Source organism: Lissotriton vulgaris, unplaced genomic scaffold, assembly GCF_964263255.1.
Source record: "Lissotriton vulgaris unplaced genomic scaffold, aLisVul1.2 SCAFFOLD_3251, whole genome shotgun sequence".
Taxonomy (NCBI): Eukaryota; Metazoa; Chordata; class Amphibia; order Caudata; family Salamandridae; genus Lissotriton; species Lissotriton vulgaris.
Window position 1 is genome coordinate 142,188 of NW_028253665.1, and position 26,130 is coordinate 168,317.

The 26,130-nt window shown below is 41.5% G+C and overlaps 1 long non-coding RNA gene across 1 annotated transcript; it reads right to left on the reverse strand.

The window, feature by feature from the left end:
- Positions 1 to 16,469: 16,469 nt before the first annotated feature.
- LOC147660893 (uncharacterized) lies at positions 16,470 to 25,754 on the reverse strand. The gene is made up of 4 exons (XR_015306119.1): positions 25,670 to 25,754; positions 19,765 to 19,818; positions 17,824 to 17,865; positions 16,470 to 16,515 (listed from the first exon to the last, which is right to left on the reverse strand). It is a non-coding gene; the product is annotated as an uncharacterized LOC147660893 (long non-coding RNA).
- Positions 25,755 to 26,130: the final 376 nt, after the last annotated feature.

Below are 26,130 nucleotides of genomic sequence, written 5' to 3' on the forward strand. Positions count from 1 at the left end.
TTCCACAACTCCAATGTAGTCATGAAAAAGTGGGACTGTCAATCATGAAGTACCTTCAGCTTTGCAGGGTACAGTAACATGTCCGTTAGGCCCATAACTTTTAACTTTTATTTAGCACCGCAAATGATTGATGCTGTTTCTGGACCAACTGGGTGTAATCGGGAAAGATACATACAACATAATTCTCGTGCTCCAGATCTCCGTGTAGTTTGACCTTATGATGGAAAGCATCCCTGTCCTAGTAATAAAGAGTTTCCCTATCAGTGTCTGATGCAGAGCCCCCACAAGGAGGTGCGGCCCTTTCAACAACAAACACAGAGGGCAGGGCAGTCTCTGGGATCTATTCTCTAATCCACCTTTCTAGGAAGAGCTCGGGTGCGCAGCCCTCCACCCCCTTGGGAAATTCAATGAATCATGGGTTGCACCTCCTGGAGCGACCCTCAGTGTCCTCTGCACACGCCTTCGGGCTCTGCATATGTGCTGTCAGTGTTGTTGCTGTGGCCCTAAAGGAGGTGAGATCCTTTTGTATATGAACTACCTGTGGCTCCATGGCCCTGGATCTATCCGCCACCTTACAGAGGTCCAGTGCGATGGAGTTGATCTTGGCCTGGACATTGGCAATGGATGTTTCAATGACCATAAGTATTTGAGTGCTAATGGGGCTGTGGCTCATCTGGACACCTGGCACATGTGGACATCTCCACGTTGGCCGTGAAATGTATTTTAATTTGCTGGGGACCATGGGGCACCCTATCTCTACCGATGGCGGTGTCCCGATAGAGGATAGACAGGGCTGAGATGGAAAGACGCCTGCCCGCACAGCATGGACAAGGTATTCCAGGTTGGGTACCCCTACTGTCTCCATTCCAAATGCTGACATAGTTTCCGCCAGGGAATATTTTTGGTACTTAGAAGAGTCTTGACAATATCTCCCAATGAAAACTTCTTGTAGCGCAGGGACCAGATCACACTTCTTCCCCAGGCCCCAGCTTCCAGATGTGCCCAAGGCAGATCAGGTCCTAGCCATGTAGTTAACTCCACTTGATGCTCCCAGATATGCCAGGGAGGGAGAGATCCATGCATCCACTGTACAGCACCCACAGTCTGGGTGGGCCCAATACACCATAGCAGTTCACTCAACCACTGGGGCAGTTCTGGAGGGCAAGAGGACACCAGAGATCCCCAAATCAGGGTTGAATCAAACAGTACATGCTGCTGGCCACCACCTTGTGCCCAGAACGGGGTTGAATTGGTGATGTAGGATCAAGCCCTCTCCCACCTTTTCACAGAGACGACAGGACCAGGAGGTGGGGAGAGGCTCCACAATGGACCTGGCTACAGAGGGTCCAATTGGCTCAGCAGCACACCTTCACTCCGCACTGGTGACAGAGGGCGCCTTAGTCCAGTTGCACCCTCTGTGTCTCTGTAAAGCAGGTGGCCACCAGCACTCACAACAGCCTGAGGGCAGCTGCAAGGCTAGCACCTCATCCTGAAACCGGGCACAAATAGCACTGCCACCTATCATCAGTCTCCTTCAAGGCCGCATGTCCCTCTGAGGCAGGTGGCCATTACCAGTGGCCAAAGTCTGTGTAGTACTCAGTGACACACAGGGGTCACAGCACTTACTGTCACTCACAGGTTTGGGGGCTCCATAAACAGTCACATGCAGTGAGATATGCCAAACCTTTGTCCTCAGCCGCCCACTACTCACGATCAGAATGGAGGGTGAAGGGACTCTCCTAGCCTGGGCTATGAATGGCCTGCTGCACCTGACAACACAACCAGGAGGACCTTTGCCCTGAGGCAGCCAGGCAAATATTGCCACTCTGGGCAACGAGGTGGGGGGAGAGAACTGCACTTCCCACAGAAGCACAGGGAACACATGTCTAGTCCCTGGCTCCCTCAAAGCAGCAGGTGGGAGCCTGAACATCCTTTGCACAGGACTTGCTGGCTGATTCATCCCTCCGGTACACCATGTGACCCACTGGGCTGCTGTTGCTGTCAAGTGGCTCCGGTCTGGAGCATGGAGCAGGCCCCAAGGCGGGTGGGCGAGGAGTGGATCCAGTAGAGAATAAAGTCACTTTGTAGCGTCCCACCTCTATGACCACTGAAGGCTGCGGGGCCTACGGGAGTCTGTCCGGCAGGACTCAGGCAGTTTCCAAGACGTAGGCACTGCCCCCCAGTGCAGCAGGCAACCTCCAGCGCAGTGTGACTCACTCAGGTCGGCAAAGAAAGGGGACGCTCGGGTTAGGGCACACCCCCGACATGACCAGCTGGTGCAGACCGACTGCACTGATGACTCATGGCTACACCTCCTGATCGACCATGAAGCATCACCTGTGCCCTGATCGTGTCTGATCCCTACTCCCTCAGATTCCAGCACAGGTGGAACAGGATCCGCTGCCTCGTTGCTCCTCGGGCCCACTTGGTTGCACACGTCTAGCTGCACGGCAGCAGCAATCAGGTCAGTTTTCTCTCTTCTGGGAAAAATTGCCCTCAGCCACTCCACCCGTACACAACTTACTTCACAAATATGGGCCCATATTAGAGGTTTTGGGCATCAGATGGGGAAGGATACGTTTGGATAATACAGGCGGACCAGCAGCTTGGGTCTAACACACCTGGTTGGCCCTCTTCCCGGGCTGTGCCTCGTATCAAACTATACTTAGTTGTATTTTGAACTATTTTAAATTAATTTAATTTAACATTATTTAATATTGGGTTTTTATGTCCCTATTGCCAATATTTTCTGTGGGAGTGTGCTACAATGTCAGTGGTAGGCATTATTGGTGCTGGACTAACAACTGATTGAGTAATAAATATCAAATTGCACAAATATTGTATAAAAAATATCTTGGGTCAGGAATATTGATAGACAAATCTCGTGGTCAAGGATATCAATTTAAAAAATATTAAAGTGTTTCATATCATTTGCAAAATTGAAGTTGTTAAAAGTTTTGATTTTTTTATTCATGTTATGTATTTTAGTCTATATTTTATATATGTGTGATGTATGTTTTTTGTATAAAAATTGTTTGTATGATTATTATATGTGTTAACATTTTAGTAGATATTCATTTTTTTTATTTGAATTTTGCATTTTTAGTTCCGTAGTGGGTTGTGGGCTTATAGGGATATAGGATGTGACGTAATTTAATTATATAAAATGTATTGATCATTTTTAGTAGTTAATATTTTTTTGTGGTTTTTATTTGAATTTTGTGCTTTCAGTTCTGTAGCAGGTTGTGGGTTTATAGGGGAATAGAGTGGGATGTAATTTAATTATATTACATTTATTGAATCATTTGTATTTATTACTATTTATTCAATGGAGATGTTATAGCATTAAAGGAGTAAATTAATGTAGTATTCATTATTTAATAATTAATTGTTAATTGATTTCAATTAATTAATTGGCAAATAATGATTGTAATTGTGTAATTAATATTAGGTGTGTGTTGCAGTGTTTATAGGTAAAACTGGTGGGAAGGGTGGGAAGTAATATATTTTTAATTGATTAATGAATAATTAGTTGTTAATTTTAATTATTTAGTCATTTATAATGGTGATTGTGTAATCATTTTAGGTGTGTGTTATGGTTTATATAGGTGTAAATGGTGGGAATGGTGTGAAGTAATTTATTTTGTATTGATGAATTATTAATTAGTTGTTAATTAATTTCAATTAATTCATTAGTAATTAATTATGGTAATTGTGTAATTAATGTTTGGTGTGTGTTGTGAATATTATAGTATTAAAGAATGTGTACTCAATTAATGTTTATTATTTCTTTTATTAACAATATTTTCTAAATTAATTAATAATGTGTTAATTATGGAAATACATTTAAATAACAAGGTTGAAGTCTTTCTTTATTGGTGAGGTGTTATAGGGCAGGAAATAAAAAAAAAATACATTTATGTTTTAAATAATTTGTCTGTTTTTAAAATATTTGCTCCTTTTAAATAAATATGGGTTTATAAATACATTTTTTAATTTATTTAATAGAATATTTGTAACTTTTTGTTATATGTAATTAATATTATAATATACGTTATTTTTATATGTTTAATATATTTAATTGGATAGTTTTTAAATATTTTTTATTTATTTTTAAAAGTATTACATTTTTTCAATTGTTTGAATGTTATTAGTAATTTTTGTTTCTCTGTTGTGAAACACTTTCCCTACTGTTGCACTCACTGGAGTGGGAATACTAATTTTTACCCCTCCGCTATCTAGCACTTTCCCTACTGTTGCACTCATTGGAATGGAAATAGTAATTTTTACCCCTCGGCTATCCAGAACTTTCCCTTATGTTGCAGTCACTGGAGTGGGAATAGTAATTTTTACCCCTCCGCAATCCAGCACTTTCCCTACTGTTGCACTCACTGGAGTGGGAATAGTAATTTTTACCACTCTGCTATCCAACATTTTTTCCCACTGTTTTAATCAATGGAGTGGGAATAGTCATTTTACCCATCCGCTATCCAACACTTTCCCTACTGTTGCACTCTTTGGAGTGGGAATAGTAATGTTTGCCCCTCCGCTATCCAACACTTATCCTACTGTTGCACTCACTGGAGTGGGAAGTGATTTTAATTCTTCTGCTATCCACAATTTACTCTACTTTGGCAGTCACTGGAGTGGGAATAGTAGTTTTTACCCGTCTGCTATCCAACATTTTCCCTACTGTTGCAATCACTGGAGTGGGAATAGTAATTTTTACCCCTCCGCTATCCAACACTTTCCATACTGTTGCATTCTTTGGAGTGGGATTAGTAATTTTTGCCCCTCGGCTATCCAACACTTCCCCTACTGTTGCACTCACTGGAGTGGGAATTGTAATTTTAATTCTTCCGCTATCCAACATTTACTCTACTTTGGCACTCACTGGAGAGGGAGTAGTACATTTTACCCCTCTGCTATTGAGCACTTGCCCTACTGTTGCACTCACTGGAGTGGGAATAGTAATTTTTACCCCTCCACTATCCAGAACTTTCCCTACTATTGCAGTCAATGTAGTGGAGTAGTAATTTTTACCCCTCTGCTATCCAATACTTTCCCTACTGTTGCACTCACTGGAGTGTGAATAATAATTTTAACCCCTCCGCTATCCAACATTTTTTATATTGTTGCAATCAAATGAGTGGGAATAGTCATTTTTACTCCTCACTATCCAATACTTTCCCCACTGTTGCACTCTTTGGAGTGGGAAAAGTAATGTTTACCCGTCCGCTATCCAACACTTTCCCTACTGTTGCACTAACTGGAGTGGGAGTAGTAAATTCTAACCCTACGCTATCCAACACTTTCCCTACTGTTGCACTCACTGGAGTGGGAATAGTAATTTTTACCACTCTGCTATCCAACATTTTCCCCACTGTTTCAATCAATGGAGTGGGAATAGTCATTTGTACCCATCCGCTATCCAACACTTTCCCTACTGTTGCACTCTTTGGAGTGGGAATAGTAATGTTTTCCCCTCCGCTATCCAACACTTATCCTACTGTTGCACTCACTGGAGTGGGAAGTGATTTTAATTCTTCTGCTATCCACAATTTACTCTACTTTGGCCATCACTGGATTGGGAATAGTAGTTTTTACCCGTCTGCTATCCAACATTTTCCCTACTGTTGCAATCACTGGAGTGGGAATTGTAATTTTTACCCCTCTGCTATCCAACACTTTCCTTACTGTTGCATTCTTTAAAGTGGGATTAGTAATTTTTGCCCCTCGGCTATCCAACACTTCCCCTACTGTTGCACTCACTGGAGTGGGAATTGTAATTTTAATTCTTCCGCTATCCAACATTTACTCTACTTTGGCACTCACTGGAGAGGGAGTAGTACATTTTACCCCTCTGCTATTGAGCACTTGCCCTACTGTTGCACTCACTGGAGTGGGAATAGTAATTTTTACCCCTCCACTATCCAGCACTTTCCCTACTATTGCAGTCAATGTAGTGTAGTAGTAATTTATACCCCTCTGCTATCCAATACTTTCCCTACTGTTGCACTCACTGGAGTGTGAATAATAATTTTAACCCCTCCGCTATCCAACATTTTTTCTATTGTTGCAATCAAATGAGTGGGAATAGTCATTTTTACTCCTCACTATCCAACACTTTCCCCACTGTTGCACTCTTTGGAGTGGGAAAAGTAATGTTTACCCGTCCGCTATCCAACACTTTCCCTACTGTTGCACTAACTGGAGTGGGAGTAGTAAATTCTACCCCTCCGCTATCCAACACTTTCCCTACTGTTGCACTCTTTGGATTGCGAGTAGAAATTTTTACCCCTCTGCTATCCAACACTATACCTACTGTTGTATTCACTGGAGGTGAAATAGTAAATGTAATTATTCCCATAGCCAACATTTTCCCTACAGTAGTATTTATAGTATTGCAAAATGTATGTTTACATTTTTTTTTCATGTTTAATGTTTTAATTAATTATAGAATGTTTTTTTAATTTAAAATTTTTGATATATGTTTATGTTTGGTTTTTATATAATTTAAAAGTTTAACAATTAAATAAAGATAAAGTTAATAAATTATTTTAAAGTAAATATATGTATATGTATAAATTATTATATGTGTGTGTTTATATTTTTTTTAATTCAGTTTATTTTTATATTTAGTTAAAATGCATATTACATTTTATTTTTTTTGCTAAAGAGAATCATATTTTATATATTTAATATGTATTATTTTATTTATAATTTTAAATCGATTTTTACATCTATATTTTTAACTTCTATATTTTAGAGTCAATATTTTTGTACTTACCTGTTAAAGTATATGTGGCCCTATTCACAGAATGAACTTAAGACTCAATCCTAAACTTAGTACTGTTTTGGTATTCACAGATCGCACTTACTACTTTTGGTATTCACAGAATGAACTTACTCATTTCGGTATTCACAGAAGTTAGGACTCCTAACTTTAGGACTCCTAAATGCCTTCTGTGAATACCGAAAGTCTTTAAATTAGGATTTTTCTCAATTTAGTAGTAGTAAAGTTAGGACTCCTAACTTTAGGACTCCTAAATGCCTTCTGTGAATACCGAAAGTCCTAAAATTACGATTTTTCTCAATTTAGTAGCTTCTGTGAATACCGAAATGAGTAAGTTCATTCTGTGAATACCAAAAGTAGTAAGTGCATTCTGTGAATGCCAAAAATAGTAAGTTCATTCTGTGAATACCAAAAGTAGTAAGTGCAATCTGTGAATACCAAAACAGTAGTAGGTTTAGGATTGAGTCTTAAGTTCATTCTGTGAATCGGGCCCATGGAGTCAATATGTTTGCATTCTATAATTCTTCATCTATATTTTTGTCATCTATGTTTTTGCTTTTGTTATTATGTCAGTGAACCGTAATAACTCGTACTCATACATTTTGCTCCACCCCCTGCTTTAGGGTTTAGGGACCTCTAAGTCAAAACTTTTGTGTAATTTTAACCCTGTTAATATTTAAACTCTATGAAATCTAAATTATCATAAATCATTTACCATACTAATATATTCTCTGTAAAATAAATATTCTCATTGGATGACTGTTAAATATAATATTGACCAGAGTTGCATCTAGCCTTATATACTGCTTGTCAAACTGTGGACATATGGGAGTCAATTCCGATCCTGGAAAAAAAAATGTCCGTACGGTTTTCATTCTGAGCCATCGCCGTACGATTCGTACCCGTCTGTCCGAGTCTCGTAGTACAATCCGTATTCCGTCAATCCGTCCGAATCGTCAGGATCCGTATGTATTGCAAGGCTGAAACAGTGAACCATACGACTCGTACACATGCCGTACAACCCGACGAGTACGATCAGGACCGGGGTATGAGGACGCGATTCGTACGGTCCATGTCAGGTAAGGGCGATTCGTACGGAAAAGCACACAATCCCTTACACACCGTACGGTGCCTACAACCCATGATAGCAGGGTTACGGTGCGTACCCCTGCGATCTTGGGGTGTATACACCGTACACCCAGCGAACATGGGGTACGGTGCGTACACCCCAAGATCGTGGGGTATGGTGCGTACACCCCGTGATGGCAGGGGTACGGTGCGTACACCCCGTACTCCTGCAATCATGGAGTGTACGCACCGTACCCGGGGGGGCGTTCCGTACCTGTTTCGGGGCAAACTCTGCTTTTACGGCTGTTTTCAGCTCCAGTAGAAAAAGGGTCGTATGGTGCGTACCCGACACGAATCGTACTTGCCGGGTCGGAAAAAGCAGACGCTAACCATACAGATGTCGTGTACAGCGGGTTTCGAGGGAGATTCGTATGGGGATTTGAACCGTACTGTCTCTGTACAAATCGTACGGAGTCCAGCTCCTGGAACGAATCGCACTTCGTCGTACGTACGGGGGACATTGCAGGGTACGATTCGTACCGGAAAAACGCTCCGAATGGCTATTCGGAGCGTTTTTTCCTGGATTCGGAATCGACCCCCTTGTAGGGCCACAAAAGAGTTATCAACCATTGTTTCATAAGGTCAGCAAATTTAGGACAGAGTGTGGATAATTAATTTATTTTTCCTGGGTAGAATTGTTACAATCACACTGTATTCACCATTCTCCAACCTAAGGGTGGGCCTATGCATCTAAATTTACAACTCAATTCTGCTCTAGATCTTAGTACTTCTTCTAATTAACATTGTCTATTACATAAAGTTTTACACTGGAAATAGATACCTTTCACAGCTCTTTAACACCAGTAAAAGGGAATGTGTCCACAGCCAGTCTGAGAAGAGAAGTGTCAAACTGCATATCACTTTCCTATGTAGATCAGTTGTCCTTCTCAGGTCAGAGAATTTAGGTTAGGCATAAGATATTTCAAGTGGCACATGGCAGGTATTCAGGGTTTACCAAAATATTACCTCTTCTTGAATAACACAGTTCTCTCTCGTTTTCTAGGCTGAGCCATATCCGAAAAACATGACTGGTTTAAAAGCTTTCCAATTATATGTGCCCCTTAACCCAAGTTATGCATCCAAAGGTATGCTTGGAGTTTCTTGAAGAATGCTTGAAAGCATTCTGAAATGTCAACATTCAATCACTGCCAGAACAGAGACATCCCATGCCCCTCCCTAAAGCTCAGAGTCTATCGATTTACTGTAACATCAAATGTTATACAAGTATTAAGCAAAAAATAGTTACAGCCACAGTGTGCTTAACCTTTTATTCTTTGTTTTAGCACGTTATTGGTCAGGTGCCCAATTTAACTCTATGAGCACCTAGGTATATGAAGTATCAATACATTCAAACATAGAGGATTATTCATTTAATTGCTTCATTGAATCACATAAATGCCTACGGGCATGGCTCTCATATAAATGTAATATCAGAAACTTCATATGGAGAAGACAACACAATTTATGCCAAATAATAGTATTTACAATGCGCTCAAAGTGATGGAAAAAGGGAAACAGTTGAGTAGGGTAGGTGTGATGGGAAAGAAGTGAGGACTGGGTAAAGGTGGTTGTGACTTAAAAACAATCCCAGTGGTATTTAGGCCCTTCACAGTCTGTATTTCGATCTGCAGTTCCAATATACTCTTATACATAGGATCCGTTATATTCCGTTAATTGGTCCTATGATTAGAGAGTTGGCTGGACTCGTGCGAGCCCCTAGGAAGTATCCAGCGTCTGCACCTCGCGGCCGATTACTCATGGCCCGTCAAGCAAGGATACAGCATCGTATCTGAACCCGTCCAATTTCACGGTAAGCTACCTCGCGATGCGAGTTCAATACCTCGCTGTTTAAATAGTGAATACTGAGACACTGCTTGGTGCTCTCTCCCCACGATGTCTAGCCTGCAGCGATCCCACCGCGTTTTTGTGATTAACTCCTCTATGCCCAGCGCCGACTGCCAGCGCTAACATGATAATTTTGCAACGACTCTAACGCTTTTCCCCGATTTACTGTTTTATGACCAGCGCCGACCTCCAGAGCGAATATGATAGTCCTGCTAGGACTCCAACGCTTCCCCCTAATTAACTGTTGCATGACCAGCGCCGTCTTCCAGCGCTAATATGAACACCTTTGGTTTTCATCAACAAATGAACAGTTAACGATATAACCACTTCCAATTGCAGAAGTGTACTTTGTTCCCTAACTATTAAGGCACTCGCCTTTAATACCTAGCCAATTTCTTTCTTTTCCTCTCTAGAACCACGTGGGGTGCGTGATTCCCAACCGCACATACGCTGGTCTAGGTGACATCAATGAAAGACAAGATTTAACAGTTTGGATGGAAGGCCACATGTCCCAGTAAGTACCCCCCCAGGGTATCTTGACAACTAATGCGTGCACAGGCTATCTATGACCTATGATAGTAATCCCTACTCCCCTTACAGATGAATGCGGGACCATCAATTGAAAAGAAAGGAACCCATGACGGTCCTCCCATATTGGCCACTTGAGGGCCTATGATTAAGTAAGCATTTTCATACTTGACCAATCCCCCCAGTGTGCACAATAGTGCTTTTGTACCACATGATACACTCATTGAGAATTGTCATTCTTAGGCGCTCCTGTCTCTGTTTGTCCTGAAGAAGACCCCAGCATGAGGACGCAATCTACCCGTTAACCAGGGGGTCGAAACGTAGACCAGACTATATCCACTCTCTAATCATAGGACCAATTAAAGGAATATAACGGATCCTATGTATAAGAGTATATTGGAACTGCAGATCGAAATACAGACTGTGAAGGGCCTAAATACCACTGTGATTGTTTTTAAGTCACAACCACCTTTACCCAGTCCTCACTTCTTTCCCATCACACCTACCCTACTCAACTGTTTCCCTTTTTCCATCACTTTGAGCGCATTGTAAATACTATTATTTGGCATAAATTGTGTTGTCTTCTCCATATGAAGTTTCTGATATTACATTTATATGAGAGCCATGCCCGTAGGCATTTATGTGATTCAATGAAGCAATTGAATGAATAATCCTCTATGTTTGAATGTATTGATACTTCATATACCTAGGTGCTCATAGAGTTAAATTGGGCACCTGACCAATAACGTGCTAAAACAAAGAATAAAAGGTTAAGCACACTGTGGCTGTAACTATTTTTTGCTTAATACTTGTATAACATTTGATGTTACAGTAAATCGATAGACTCTGACCATTGCTATTGTACCTACCTTACTGACCCAGGTCGGAGAGTTCTTAGGGTATACCCCATTGAAACTCATCCCTCCCTAAAGCTCAGCAGCATAAAGTGCAGCTGGAATTGAATTTGCTTTGTGTGTCTCAGTAAAGCAGCTATAAATGTCCTATTGAAAAACGCTAATTCTCTGGTGTTATGAATCAGCACTCTTCTCTTCAGCTGCTGTGCCTGATTTACAAATAAATTCCCAAATTAATGTAATGGAGAAACTGTTTCATTCTCATGCCAGCCAGCTCATGGTTCATCTGTAAAAGTTGGCGTAGATTTGGATCAATTAATTAAAAGTCTTCTTTCAGCCTGGCCTGACAGTGCTTCTGTCTGCACTACCTAGGGGCCGTCCGCCCGCCATCCCGATGTAAAATGGAACCGCCGCCATAAAGCCGGCGGTCCTCTGGGTCCATTAGGATGCGCCCGCCACACTGGCGGGCACATCCTGCATTTTTAACATTTTAGCGCCGCCCGCCGCAATGCTAAAAATGCACATTGTGCACTTCAATGCACAATGTGACAGGCACTGCGTGGTTCCTGCCACGTTGTACAGTGAAGTGCAGGGGGGTGCCATAGGTACCCCCATATGCAACCTCTACCCCCGCGGAGTCCCGGGACGGGCCCCCAGAAGACTATCCCGGCTGCCTTAAACCATGTCCCCGCACACACCCTAATAAGGATGGCGGTGTCTAACAGACACCGCCACCATAGGAAACCCTTTTCCGCCCGGTCAACTCCTTGACTGGGTGGAAAAGCGCAGGCCGGTCTTTCCGTCTGTCGCCATCCCCGAGCCATAGTAATATGGTGGGGGGAAATGGGTGGCGGGTGGGGAAGGATGTCGGGCGGATCGCCCAACATCCTAATGGGTCCCCTAGTGTTATTGAGGGGGTCATTAGGAAGTCCGCCCGCCATCCTCACGTGGAATGGGATTGCCCGCCATTGGTGTGGGGGTCCCGTTGGTGATATTAGGATGCACCCGCCAATATGGCGGGCGCATCCTGCATTCTTGACATTGCGGCGGGCGATGCTCTCAGCACCACCCGCCGTAATGCCAAGAAGGTATGTTGTGCAGTTCCATGCACAACGTGGCAGGCACCTTGTGGTGCCTGCCATGTTGTGCATAGAACTGTAGGGGAGTACCATTGGTACCCCCCATGTGCAGCCCCCACCCCCCAGAATCCCTGCGGGCCGGCTACGGGCCCCAATTGCAAGAACTTCCTGCCTTTCCGTGGCAGAAAGTGATGTCCCCACAGATATGCTAATATGGTTGGCGGTGTCTCCCAGACACCGCCACCATGTTAACAACTTTTCTGCTCTGGTAGACTCTTCGACTGGGTGGAAAACTTGCAGACAGTCTTTCCGTCCAGCGGGGTCCCCCCCACCATGGTAATGTGGCGGGGGAAATCTCTGTGCTGGTGGTGGTTTTTGGCGGGCGGATCGCCACCGTCAAACTGGTGGTGGCGATCCGCTCAGTATTTTAATGACCCCCTAAGTCTTTATGAATATACATGGGTTTTGGCTCTGCCCAAAGAAATACTTCTTTCTCACCTCCTACTATGGGCTGCAGGATAAATTATTCCAAGTCGTTTGTAGTTATTGCATTGCAATGCATGATGGAATATTTTACATATCAAAAGTACCCTGAATCATAACACACAATTGTATTGTATAAGAAAAGGCATTTGCTTTTGGTTTTGTGATATTTTTGCCAAAACTCAGAATGCAAACCAGATCTATTGGCTTTTTTATAGTCTAGTCTGCGTACTTGCCATAATGACTACATCATGTACCTAAAACAGAACTGGAAATTGAATTCTATACAGTGCGGGTAAATTGGCTGTAATATCATGTTAAGAGTTTAGTACTTATTAATATGAAATGTATACATGGAGGGGAGGGCAATATCAACCTGGCAAAACCCTCTTGGGTTACAATATAGTTCAGTCAGCCCCCCTCCTCCATCAAAGCTCATATGAGAATTAACATCAGTGACAGTGTCATATTGAATATATATTCTTATGGAAAGTAGGGCTGCCTGAATGAGATCAATTCTCACTCTAACAGGGTGCATCTGATTAAACATTGTCTTGAAATCCAAGCAGGGCAGAAGGAAGAAGCTTGTAATACTATTTAATTGTTTTTATAAATACTTCATCTTACAGGAAAGATTTGCTCTGCAGTTCCTTTGGAATCAAGAGGAAAGAAGTCACCTCCGGCCATGCTATTAATCTATGGAAGCAATCAACTATTTTTTCTCAGTCACAACCTAATTGGTTGCCATAACCATCATATTGAAATTCTTCAATTACTGCGACAATAAGGCTTTACATTCTGAGTTTGGAACTTCCTTTGATATTGGCAGAATGAAAGGTGCCCTTTTTTGGAAACTTATTTAGAAAACCAAGCCAGGCAGGAAACAAATCCAACTACTAATACATAGTATCACAAATATTCTGGTATAGCCCACTTTGCTGTGAAACAGTTACCGCCTGTGGGCACAAAACCAAACCCACCATCTCCCCACACCTGCTCACATTCAGATCTTCGTGAGTCTCCCCTTCTGCGCTTTTTCAATTCACCAGACCATATCGCCGGCTTGCAGGGCTAAGCGTAGTAGCTGCTTTTCAGCAGCATGTTGTGCTACCTCAAAAGATGAACAATGACATGATGGACACAGTAGGTCATGAAGTGAGAAGTTTAACAGGAAATACAAAGGTGATGGTTGCAATTTTGAGGGCTTCATTCCAGGCCATTATTTTTCAACCCCTACGCAAATTCAGACACAGATCAGCTGTAAGCTAGTCATCTTTGATCTAGTTCCAGTAGGAATAGTTCAGCCCAAACTGATAGGCCAGGTCCTGTCCAAATGGGAACACAAGCAAACCAAATTGTTTTTGGCAATACTTAGGCCTCCCCAGTGAGGTATAATCTGAGTGCGGGCCATTTTCCAGGATATCTTTTCTTGTCCACTCTGTCACTCCAGACATTGACTAGCTATAAAGAAATCAGTTTTAGTCATGCTCCAATCAGATATACCTTCCATCCAAGTAAAATACATGACATTAGGTTTTACTGACGATGTGCGCCAGCTACACAACCTCCCTTTGTCTGGAGATTACACACTTCACTTTTCTCCTCAACATTGCTCTTTTTCCCACCATCACATATTGTATTGTTTATCCAGATGTGATATTAAGGGTCCACAACATGGTGGAAGGTCATAGGGCAACCATTCAGAGAGTCTTAAATCTGCTACAAATGTGGGAACAATAGGCAGATAAGTGGTTAAACTTCAACTATTTGGCATCAAATAAAATGCTTGCACCAAAAGTGTTATAATAATCACCCATTGAAACTCTTTCTTCACAATTGCAACTGTACAGTGTGGCTTGAAAGATATAATAAAAACATTGGAAATTAGATTAGGCACTTACCCCTTTGGCTTAATATATATCTCAGCTGAAAAAGAACACAATTCCTGTTAGTTGCAGAATGACATCTTCTTTGTTGCAACAGCTATTGTTAGTGTGGTGAGGCAAGATTTTTGTTCCTGCTAAAAGTTAGGTGCATGTTTTTTGTCTTATACATTTTGGAGGAAGCAGAAATCATTTCTGACACAACTCACACAACACTGTTTTGGAGGAACAATTACACATCTCCTGCATAAATGAACAAACATAGGCAGAAGACAAGGAATTAGCAAGAATACTCACTCTGTAGAATAAGTAAATGGAAGGTGAAAACAAAATAATCTCTGAAGCTAAAAAGTGAGTGTTTTCAAGTGTGAAATGTCTATGCAAGAAGTTTTTTATTCTTTTGCAAAAAATGAAATAAACCAGATCTTTGCTGTGTGTAGATTGCTCTTTACAGTAGATGTATTCCCTTTTTACACAACACTTCACTTAAGGACAGAAGTACTTTAGGGCTGATTACGATGTTGGACGGACTCAGGTCCATCCGACATTGGTCAGGAGCCATAACCAACCGACCTGCTGTGCTCGGTTACAGCCCGGCAAGTACGATGCGACCAAACCCTGTTCGGTCGCACTCGTATACTTCACAATGAGAGCATGAATTCCGAGCGGAATGCATGCCTCCATTGTGAAATTCAGGGGTGCAGTTCATCCCTGCACCCTGTGGCCGGCACCCCAAGGTGCCTGCCACGGGGTGCAGGGATCAGCGTTGGGGCAACATAGGTGACTACCTTTTTGTGCCGGACACACCGGCACAAAAAGGCAGTGAAAAACTGCCTTCGTACTCCCATGGTCGTAAAGAGGCAACCGGGGGAGTACTGAAGGATTTCCGGATGATAGACGGGCTCTCTGAGCCCGTCGTAAGCCATCCAGAAATCCGAGTCAGATTCTATTCCAACCAAGCCCATCAGAATGGCTTGGTCGAAAAGGAATCCGGCCGACACATTCCGATTCAGTCGGAAGGGCTCCGAACATGGTTCGGATCCCTTCCGACCGGAATCGGAATCGACCCCTAAGTAAGAATCGATTTATAGAATACGGTCGGAAAATATGCACAGAATTTGTAGACCGACCTATGCACTAGGGGTGCAGTGGAAATATAAGGAGCCATAGTGAGTCAAATAACACTGTCCCTAATGAATATTCATTAGACAGCTCACGATTCGCAGTTTACTATGATTGGCTACAATTACAGTGATGGTGTTCTTCCAGAAATTGCTTCTCACAACGATTATTTTTAAAGCATTCTGACTTCCTTGAAAGAAACAGGGCTGCTTTCCAAAATATTTTCTGTGAGTTGGTCCCTTGTTCCACTTACTTCTGTCCCCCGAATTTTGTATTCAGACTCACAAAGGGAAGGAGCTCCAAAGATGACCCCCTCCCTTTTACAAATAAGTTATCACCCCTGTTTTGGAGTCAATAACTTATGAATGATATACAACCAGATTACATTGGTTTGGAAGGGATGCTTAAAAAGACCTCTTCCACACAGTGATTCATAAACCAATTCTGAACTCATTTTAAAAACTGGTAAAACTTTTCTGATTCTTTTTTTAGCAAATAGATAAAAACTTTTTTGCTGTTGCAAACCCGCACATTTTGTGAATTTGAGGATTTACCACTGTTCAGAAGCTTTGTACATCTTGCCCTGTACACGTCTATTACTTATTTACCCTGTTCAGATGAAAAACAATCTAATGCAACCCATTTTTAATCACAAACCAGTCTTGTTTTTACAGCACTCGATGTTGTGATTCCTCTGTGATCTGCACTCCCACTTTGCACACAGTAAAAACAAAAGGATTTAGATAAGAATTCACCTGCTGCATTATGTCCATCTTCATTCTATTCAGATGTTCCAGCTGGAGTATTCAAAAAGTGAGAACAGAACTTTATCAAAATGTGTTGAATATGGTTTGACTTCACACACACACACACACACACACACAAATGCATGCATGTATACACATAAACACACAAACGTGCACTCATAATTAGTATTCATATACCAGCCATCCAAATCAACATGAAGAGAGGCCAGCTCCATTCCTGGAATAGGCCCTGCTGAGGATGTGATCCATAGGTCATGCCATAGCCCTCGCCATATATCTACTGGACCAGCCCTCACCTCATCAACGCTCTTCTCAGCCCACAACTTATTTCAATACATCACCCTAGGAAAGTCAAACTCAAACTGAGGACAACAACATTTTAAGAGTCCACTGTCCAACTCGAATATGCAATGTGTTCCCTAAGAGTATACTTATATATTTCCTCACCATGAATAGCTCCCAGTACATATTCAGTAAAGGCTCATGCTGTTCACCTTACAAAGAATCATAACAACTGTTTTGATGCCCTTTAAAGTGTGATTAATATTATATCTGTGCAAAATATAGGACCTAGTGAATGAAATATTTCATAGTCATATCTTCAGTTCATGTCCAGGTTATCAACATGAAATGCCTATCTACAAGAGATGTGTGTACAGCTTGAACTTTCAAACAAAAAAAGCCACATTAGGTCATGTCATAAGGAATCAAGGGGCTGGCCATATGCTTCCTATTATTGCCAAATTTCATGTTTAGATGTACATTTCCTGTTCTCTTAGCAAGCCTCATCATGTAGGAAGTGTGGGACTGCTGTTTGATACCCATTCTGGTATGGTAGGTTAAAATTATTGGACCTTTTTCCACAGTGAGAACTCCAGAATATTTATAAGAGCCTTGTCAAACACTTTTAATAAAACATTTTCAATATCTTTTGAGCTGCAACCTGTTTATTTAGGAAAACATTCCCCACACATTGTCACATCTCCATTATGTAACAATGTAGGCATTAGGAGAGCAATTAGGTCTTGCTCTTCTATATACAATGTACACATAGAGAGTCTGAGCACAGTATGCACAGTCGCTCTGTCCAGCAGACAATAGAAGCACAAAACAGAGCTTTATCATGTTTTGGGGGATCTTTTCCCTCCAACTTCGAGAGATCTCCGTCACTCTGCCCAGCAAACCTTCATTGAACATATGGAATGTTTAATAAGAGAAAACTTGAGGTTTAGTTGCCCTATGTGATCTATGGAAGTGGGGGAGGTATGAAACCCAGAGAAATCGCAGAGATACCTGAACCAGATCCGACAAACCCACAACAAATTTACAAAGACTCACCCTGTGGTCCAAATAACAGATGTCTTCCTGCAGCATGCCGATCTGTAGGTGTGGAAAATGGAGAAATGCTAGACATAAACAGCGGTAGCACCGATCTAGAGTTACAGAGGTATGGTATCCAAAGTAAGTCTAGGAGGTCCAGATCCATACCAGATTTTGAGGATCACCATTGGCTATATATATATATCCATATCTATCTATCTATCTATCTATCTATCTATCTATCTATCTATCTATCTATCTATCTATCTATCTATCTATCTATCTATCTATCTATCTATCTATCTACATATATATACACATATACACACACACATATATATATATATATATATATATATATATATATATATATATATATATATATATATATATATATATATTATATATATATATATATATATATACACACACACACACACGCACAACCACACACACACACACACAAGCTCCCTTCAGATTCATTGGATTTAATTTGATCACATTTGTATCCATTTTGATACCTTATAAATCTGACATGGATCCCATCAATGATTATATATGCTGGGCATCCAATTTATATTTAGGGTATGCCAGGTTAGGAGATAAATCCTAATCAATCAAAATTTGGCTTGCACTATATAATCTGTTTGTTAAGAATTCCAAATCCCTAAATTTTCTTCCATGTTGGATCTAGACTTTCTTTTATAAAATTCTTCAAACAGAGATTTAGATGATGGACTATTTCACAACATCAGGCAGTCTGTGACTTTGATTGTGCTGAATTTATTTACATACTGCCTTATTCATACCAACAGGTCAAAAACATAGAGGACAACAGAGAAATAAAAAATATCTGAGGAGTGCCTTTTCCGCAACTACATAATACAGAATTATGAAACAGATAACTGCAACTTGTGCCAAAGTTCTATGTAGCTATGTGCCATGTGAACCTTGGAAACAATGAGTGGGCCCCCTTTGAACTAAGTCAACATTAACACTGATGATCTGGAAATGATGCTCATGTGATTGACAAAGATACCAAGAAATGAGAAGACAGATCAGAGGAGGGTAAAGAAGAACTAGAAAAGGTAAAAGGAGTGACAAGGCAGGTAGACAATGCCCAGCCTTCTCCTTTTAGAAACAAAATGTATTGATATAAATGGACCACCCTCCCACTCATTGTGGCAATGAGAGGTTTAGATAGTAATTTGAGGTAGGGCAGTTGATGAGTGGGACAGAGGAGTTTTGGTGTATGGATTGGATTGAGATTCTTTCCGTATATCTGAAAGGCATATTAAAGTTGTGGAGCTGGCTGCACAGGTAGCAGGCTATGAATTTGTTCTGAAATTGGTGGGGCTATGTTTAGTTAGGTGAATAGCCACATTAGAAGAGGGTCTGATAGTCATGTATGTGTCGTTACAGATCAGGCACTTCAGGGTGACAACCATCAGGAATAGAGGGGGGAAAGAATTCATGAGTCTCAACAGACTACTGGTAGATGACGGAGAAAGTGAGCTGATAGGCCAGACACGTGATTCAATTGGGAAGAGGGCTGATGAGTCTATTGGTGAAGAGGCTGTGGATGAGCTAGGTTGGGATATGGCAATAGTTGAATTTATATATGAGATGCTGAGGGGATTTAGGTTTGAGTTATGACAGGCTAAGGGAAGAAGGGGAAGAACTTTATCTGGACAGCAAGAGCACCATAGAAGACCATAGCAGAAATAGTGTTGTGTGCAAGAGATGCACAAGTGATATATCATAAAAGACTACTTAAGGAGCTGTGCTATATATAAGAGATGTGCCTGACGGAAATTCAGGGAGGATGGAAAATGTATTGAATATTTTTACAAAGAGAAGCCCGGTTTAAATACCGATCGCCTGAAATGTATGTTTTAATGGCAAAGCAGCAAATGCAAAAATATACCTCACTTCCCCAGAGTGTCATGTATAGCATACCTCACTTTCAAGCATCCTCCTTTCTTCATCCGGAGTGTACAGCTTAGGTTTTTGCTTTAAAAAAAAAGGAGGCAAAAGAGTTATTAAACTCTGCACAACACTGAAGATTGCAACTAATTGGTGAGCTGAAAATCTAAGAAACTGACACTCTACAGCCCCAGTTACTGTTGGGGCAGAAACAATGCTCAATTTGCCGCACCCCGCATATATTCTGAGTCCACAGGGATCAGAATTTATTAGGTGAGATAAATAGCACCCAATTGCGATTCGTGCATCATGCAGATTTCGGTGCTACCTGCACCAAAATCCTCACATTCCATTATCTATCTGGTTAAAATTACAGGGGTAGGTTGCTAACTGCTGAACCTGTAGAGTTACTGGACTTATTGGAATTAATTGGGGCATACATGTGAGCTTGCAAGCTCTACATCCCTCTGCATTTTCTCAGAGGCCCTTTGAAAAGAAAGGACAAATCAGAAAAACTCAGGTGCTGAGGTTGGCAGTAATAATAATAACCATACCAAAAATAATAAAATAATGAAAATAACAATAGTAATAATCATAATAGAAGGAAGACGTACAAGAAGAAGAAGAAAAAATGTTGACTCTTACTAAAACCCGACTTAGTGGTATGATCGGTAGTCAGTCTTGCAGCCTCTCCCAGTCACCTAGTCCTCCACAATTGATGTTGGGCAAACCCAGGAGGCACTGCATCGCCAAGAAATAGCCTGACCTTTGAGAACCTTTTTTGGAATAACACTTTAGTCTCCAATCACTTCAACTGTCATAATCGCCTTTGCTTTCAAATCCCAGCTAGAAACTTGGGTTCAGCCATGATATGGCATTGAGAGAGGCCACTTACAGGGACTAAACTATTTATCTAGCACCCCTCAAACTTCCCTGAACAATAATGCAATGGACTTACAGACACAAATGTGCAAACTGATTATCACCACTCCTGCCTCCTGTCTTGATTTCAACTATTCCTCATTTGAAGATATATCTTAAATGTTCCTCCCTGAACATTAACCCTCTCTATTGTCTAATAGTTCTCTCTAACAAACAGAGCATTGATGAATCCATCATCCTCTTAGAACCCTTTCTCCCAACTTGTTCTTTTCACTGTATGTTGATTTCAACTTGGCCAACAACCGTCATGCCCAAGATCCCTCGTTTGTTGCCCTCCTACATGACCTCTCGGGTACTCGGACACTCTTTACCTGATTGCAAGAAACTTCAAGGCCCACTCATGATAATAACTCAATAGCTATTATCACCTGTTGTTATAACTCTTCCACCTCGAATACAAATGTATCTGCATCATCTGCATGAACCCAGATTTTGTATCCGTTACAAAGTACAAGCCCTTCTTTCAGTCTATTTCATTCTGCCCCTCTTCCTCCTGCCCATAAGCATTTAGTGAAGTCAGCAGTGATCTTGTCCCCGATTCTTCATAGTCCTGGCATACTGCCACTCCCTCCACACTCTGCACCTGGCCATGGACCACCCCTCCAATCCACACTATGAAAACTAAAATCCACACCACTTTCCCCCATCCATGATTGATGGGAATCGAGCACCACTGAGATTCTTTTCAACTACAAATATTCCCTCTCCTTCCTCCCATCTGAACGTGAACGTGCTGTATGCAAAAGGGCATCAACATGATTAAAACTGGATTAATTGTTAAATAATATAACCAAAAGACCAAAAGCAGCAGACAAGGTCAAGCACAACGGATCTTAAAGTTCTTTGAAGTTAAGGTGGTGCAATCACTTCCAACACCCGCTGCTGTAGGATGTGCTATTACCAAAATGCAAAGAAACAAAAAGGAAGGTGCACTCAAATAAAGTCAGTAACAAAAGTAATTTATAATTGTCTTCTTCCTTATTCAAAGGGTATTCATGAAGCAAAGGCACAGCCAACGCGTTTCGTTCCCATTTGCCTTAAGGAACTTCGTCAGGGCAAGTTAATATTCCTAAGAGGCAGTATTCGTAAGTCAACCGAAAATGAGCCGGAAGTGACAGCGTGCTCACTAGGTCATGGTTCGTAACCTTGAAAGGGAAAATGCAGCCCTAGTGTGGAAGGTCACGAGTAGTTCCAGTTGGTGCGGTAAGTTCAGAATGTTGCAAATACTATTATAAGCCCCAAGTAGGAAACAATCCAAGAAGGACGGATCGTGGCGTCTTAGTTCTCGTTCTAAGACGACAGCCCGATGTAAATAGTCCAAGAATAGACGCCTCTTTCGTGGATGGTACTTGGAGCCGAGACCCTATCACAGGTGCGGCATCGCTTTTTCAACTTCTGGCTTGGGTCATTACCTGACCCTTAGCGTTTTATTCTACGTTAACGGGACACATACTATGAACTTATGTTAAACTTGGACTATTTACATCGAGCTGTCATCTTAGAACGAGAACTAAGACGCCACGATCCGTCCTTCTTGGATTGTTTCCTACTTGGGGCTTATAATAGTATTTGCAACATTCTGAACTTACCGCACCAACTGGAACTACTCGTGACCTTCCACACTAGGGCTGCATTTTCCCTTTCAAGGTTACGAACCATGACCTAGTGAGCACGCTGTCACTTCCTGCTCATGTTCGGTTGACTTACGAATACTGCCCCTTACGAATATTAACTTGCCCTGACGAAGTTCCTTAAGGCAAATAAGAATGAAACACGTTGGCTGTGCCTTTGCTTCATGAATACCCTTTGAATAAAGAAGAAGATAATTATAAATTAATTGTTAAATGTTCAAGGCAAAACATTGTACACCAAAAAGGGAAAAGTAATGTAATGTCTCAGGGCTCGGTTGGTAGGAACCTAGATGTGATTTCAAGCTGACCACAAACAGCAGGGTTGTCTCACTGGTCAGCTTATGTACTGTTAGCCTGTTCAATGACCATGAGGTGTGCCCTCAAAGAAAGTATAGGCTCCCTGTCCATGCCCTATGTAAGTCACATAAAGTAGTGGTGGCAACAAACTGAGTTTTGTGAATCATTAGTATGACAAGGCCTTTTTCTCTGCCTCTACACATACTCTCATGTAAGGTTCTGCTGTTGGGTTATGTGAACCCCATATTTTGTGCTGGTATTCCATTTGTGTGTCGAGTGCATATGTATGCAGTGAGTATGTAGCATATGGTATGAAGACTCTGTGTAGTGTCAGTCTGAGTGCTGGTTCTTGTGAGGTCTAATTTGATAGCACCTGGTTTAGCCTGGTGCAAGATTGAGCACGAATACCTCTTCCCCAGACAGTGAAAGTGTATTGTATGTGGTCCTGTCACTGGAAGATGGAGTATCAGACACAGAATGGAAGGAGGGTTGAGAAAAAGAATCCCTTAGAAATTCAATCAGTTCCTTGTTAGCAAAAGGCTGCAGATTACTTCTCCCTGAGTACTGCTATGTGGTGGATGGCATAGGTCAGTCGTAGGCTCCAGTTTCTGCTTTCAAGATGATGAGGTTTCTTGGCCAGGCCTGCCATTTTGTCTGTCACTGATTACTGCTTCAGGAAGGCTGATGACTTTTGGGCAAAAATATAACACTTCATTTTGTCCTTATTTAAGATGCATCTGCTTGAATCCAGAATACTTTTTACCTGCTTTAACCAATAATCATACTTTTAATGAAAATGAATTGGCATAGCGCCAAGAAACCTATCTAGGTGAATGCTGCACTTTACAAATGCCATAGCAGTAGGAATCATCACCTTGCACAAAGGATGTGTCTTAGGAGCTGCAAAACATTACTTTTGAAAGAGAACCAACTAACATCAGTTCTGAAACTGCAGACAATAGATCTACATCTCTTAACCGAAAAATATATATAAAAGTATAATGATATCCACTCCACTGTGTTCCAGTTCTAAGGTCTTCTTAACTGAGGGAGAGAATTCTCAGCAGTGTACATGGACTGCTGTGTGACCAGCTCTGGCATATGCATGACAGCCAGTCTCCTGAGATGAGATCATCAGAAGTTTGCACTTTCTGCTTCAATAGCTGAGGCTCTGCCTAAAGTTAGAAGCCCATTCGCCTGTTGAGAGAGGGATTGAGTGTGCCTCACCCTGCAGGAAGAGGGATCCTTTAGGAGAGAGGCTGAGTGTGTTCCAGTGTGAGGAACAACTACGGACAGTGAACTGCTACAAGGGAGCAAATTCATGAGCAGGAGTGCAAACCCGAGTCCAGCAGCCTCCCTGAGCTATTCTTGCCATGAACTGCACTAAGATTTTGAAGTTTCCAAGCAACATGTAATTGGCATCCTCCTGTGTGCCAGGGAGACTGACGCTTATGACAATGTCAGAGAATCTTTCTCGTCAAAGAAGTTAGAGCCTTATCAGCCAGGAGACTGCAACAGTCATGCACCAACCTACTGACAACCGGCACTGAGGCTGCAAACGTTATCCAAGGATACCTTATCCAAGAATACGACCATCTGCACTTTGAGTATTTTGAGTGAACTGCACCTGTGCCCAGTCAGTGCCTAGCCGATAAACACCACTAGTTAACTGCTTTAGTGGGGCAAGGGTTACCAAAAGGGTGTATTGCCTCACTGAATTTTAGAAACAGGATTTCAAGGCTCTGTCTGTTGTTTGACTGTTGTTTCCTGAGCGCTTGTGCTCCACATTACCTCACTGACAAAGCTTTGACCACTTGTCCTTGCTACCCTGGGAGGCTTTGCAAAAAACACCTGTGGTAACTAACTTTTTAATTGACCAGAATTATAAATAGAAATAGATTAATCCCTCTGTTTCCCAAAGGCTCCATATATGGACCCTCCCTTCCCCAAAAAGGGTGTCAGGGGCACGCTGGAAGTTGGAAATCGTGAATACTGTGACTATCAGGATGCAGGGGAATCAAAAAGGGGGTTTAACTGCAATGCAGTAGTAAAGCTTTGGAACAAAAAGAAGAGTAAGAAACCTACTGGTATCTGATAGGTGGAAGCAGAATATCTGAACATTTCTTTAATGGGACCCTACATTTTCCGCTGTGATATGACGACAATAGTAATTCCCGTGACAGATTCTACTCTAACACACTACTGCAAGATAGGATTTAAAAATCGTTCCACAAAACAGATGAGTTTCCATTACCTCCCAACATGCCCCATTTCATGAGCAGTTTAGAGTATGAAACTGCTCAGATAATCAGATGTATTCGGATAATATATCATTCTGATTGTGTGGTTGAATTTCAAAGTGATATACAGTCAGACAGAAAGGCGTTGTTCAAAAATGTAACTGTTTCCTCTCAGTACTGAGGTACATTACAAGAATTGTTTTTTAAATCTATTTATTGAAAACAATAATTTCCTACAAAACACTTGCTGACATTTGTGAAGTGATTGCACCACAGACTAAAAGTAAAAGCAGACCAAAGAGTGAATGCACTTCCACTGTATAAATATTTCACATGTGTCCAAAAAATACCCAGAATAATGTGCTGATATATATGCTAAAGTACCCTCAGTTATTGAGCTGTCAGGGTATTGCAACTCACTGAGGAGTTCAGTGACCATATACCAAGCCATGAGAGCACGAGCCATTAAAAGCTTAAGATAGTGCAGTGAAAATAGATTGTGCAGAACACACATGACAGCCTTGGCAGAAATCGACTGTTGCTCTTTAGTCAGATTTCTTTTTGTGAAGTTGTTAGACTGGAGAAGTAGCCATGGGGTTCTTCTCAGGAGAGTGAGCTCCTCACACTAGCTTCAGATGTGCATCTCTTAGCTAAAGAAGACATAAATGCTACATAGACCATGTGCTGAGTCAACCCTTGGTGTCTATGTAATGAGGACTCTGATTGCTTGTGCAGCAATAAGGAAGGTAGGTGGATCTGGCTTTAAATAATTACTAATAATGTGATAAACATTTCCTCTGAGGTCTTATCCGACATCATAACATTTACCTGGGCAAAAGCTTTCTGCAGAGGATTCCTCTTTGATGGGCTTGGGCAACCCTGCATGTTCTTTCCGTCCTTCAGATGGTCCCTGTTTTTAGTGAAATGTGTAGAACAAACATGCAGATCATGTGCATTATTATTAGATAGGAATTTCATCAAATCCACACATAACTCTTTCCTGTTTACTTGTTTGGTTGTGTAAATGGTCAACATTATAACCCACAGCGTTGAGGTCCTTGTGTTTCCTTTAGTGCGTGGTAATGCTACCACTTGGAAGACATTGCAAAATTTCAGGATTGGGAGACCAAGCAATGCTTCTAGAGTGGGAGAATTTACAAGGTATTCAGAGAGCTAGAATTCACAAGGCTTCCAGGGGGAGAGAACCAGTAAAGATTTTAAATTAAGAGAATTTGAAAGGTTTTAGATTGGGAGATGTTATAAAGTTTAAGATTTAAAGAATGTGCAAG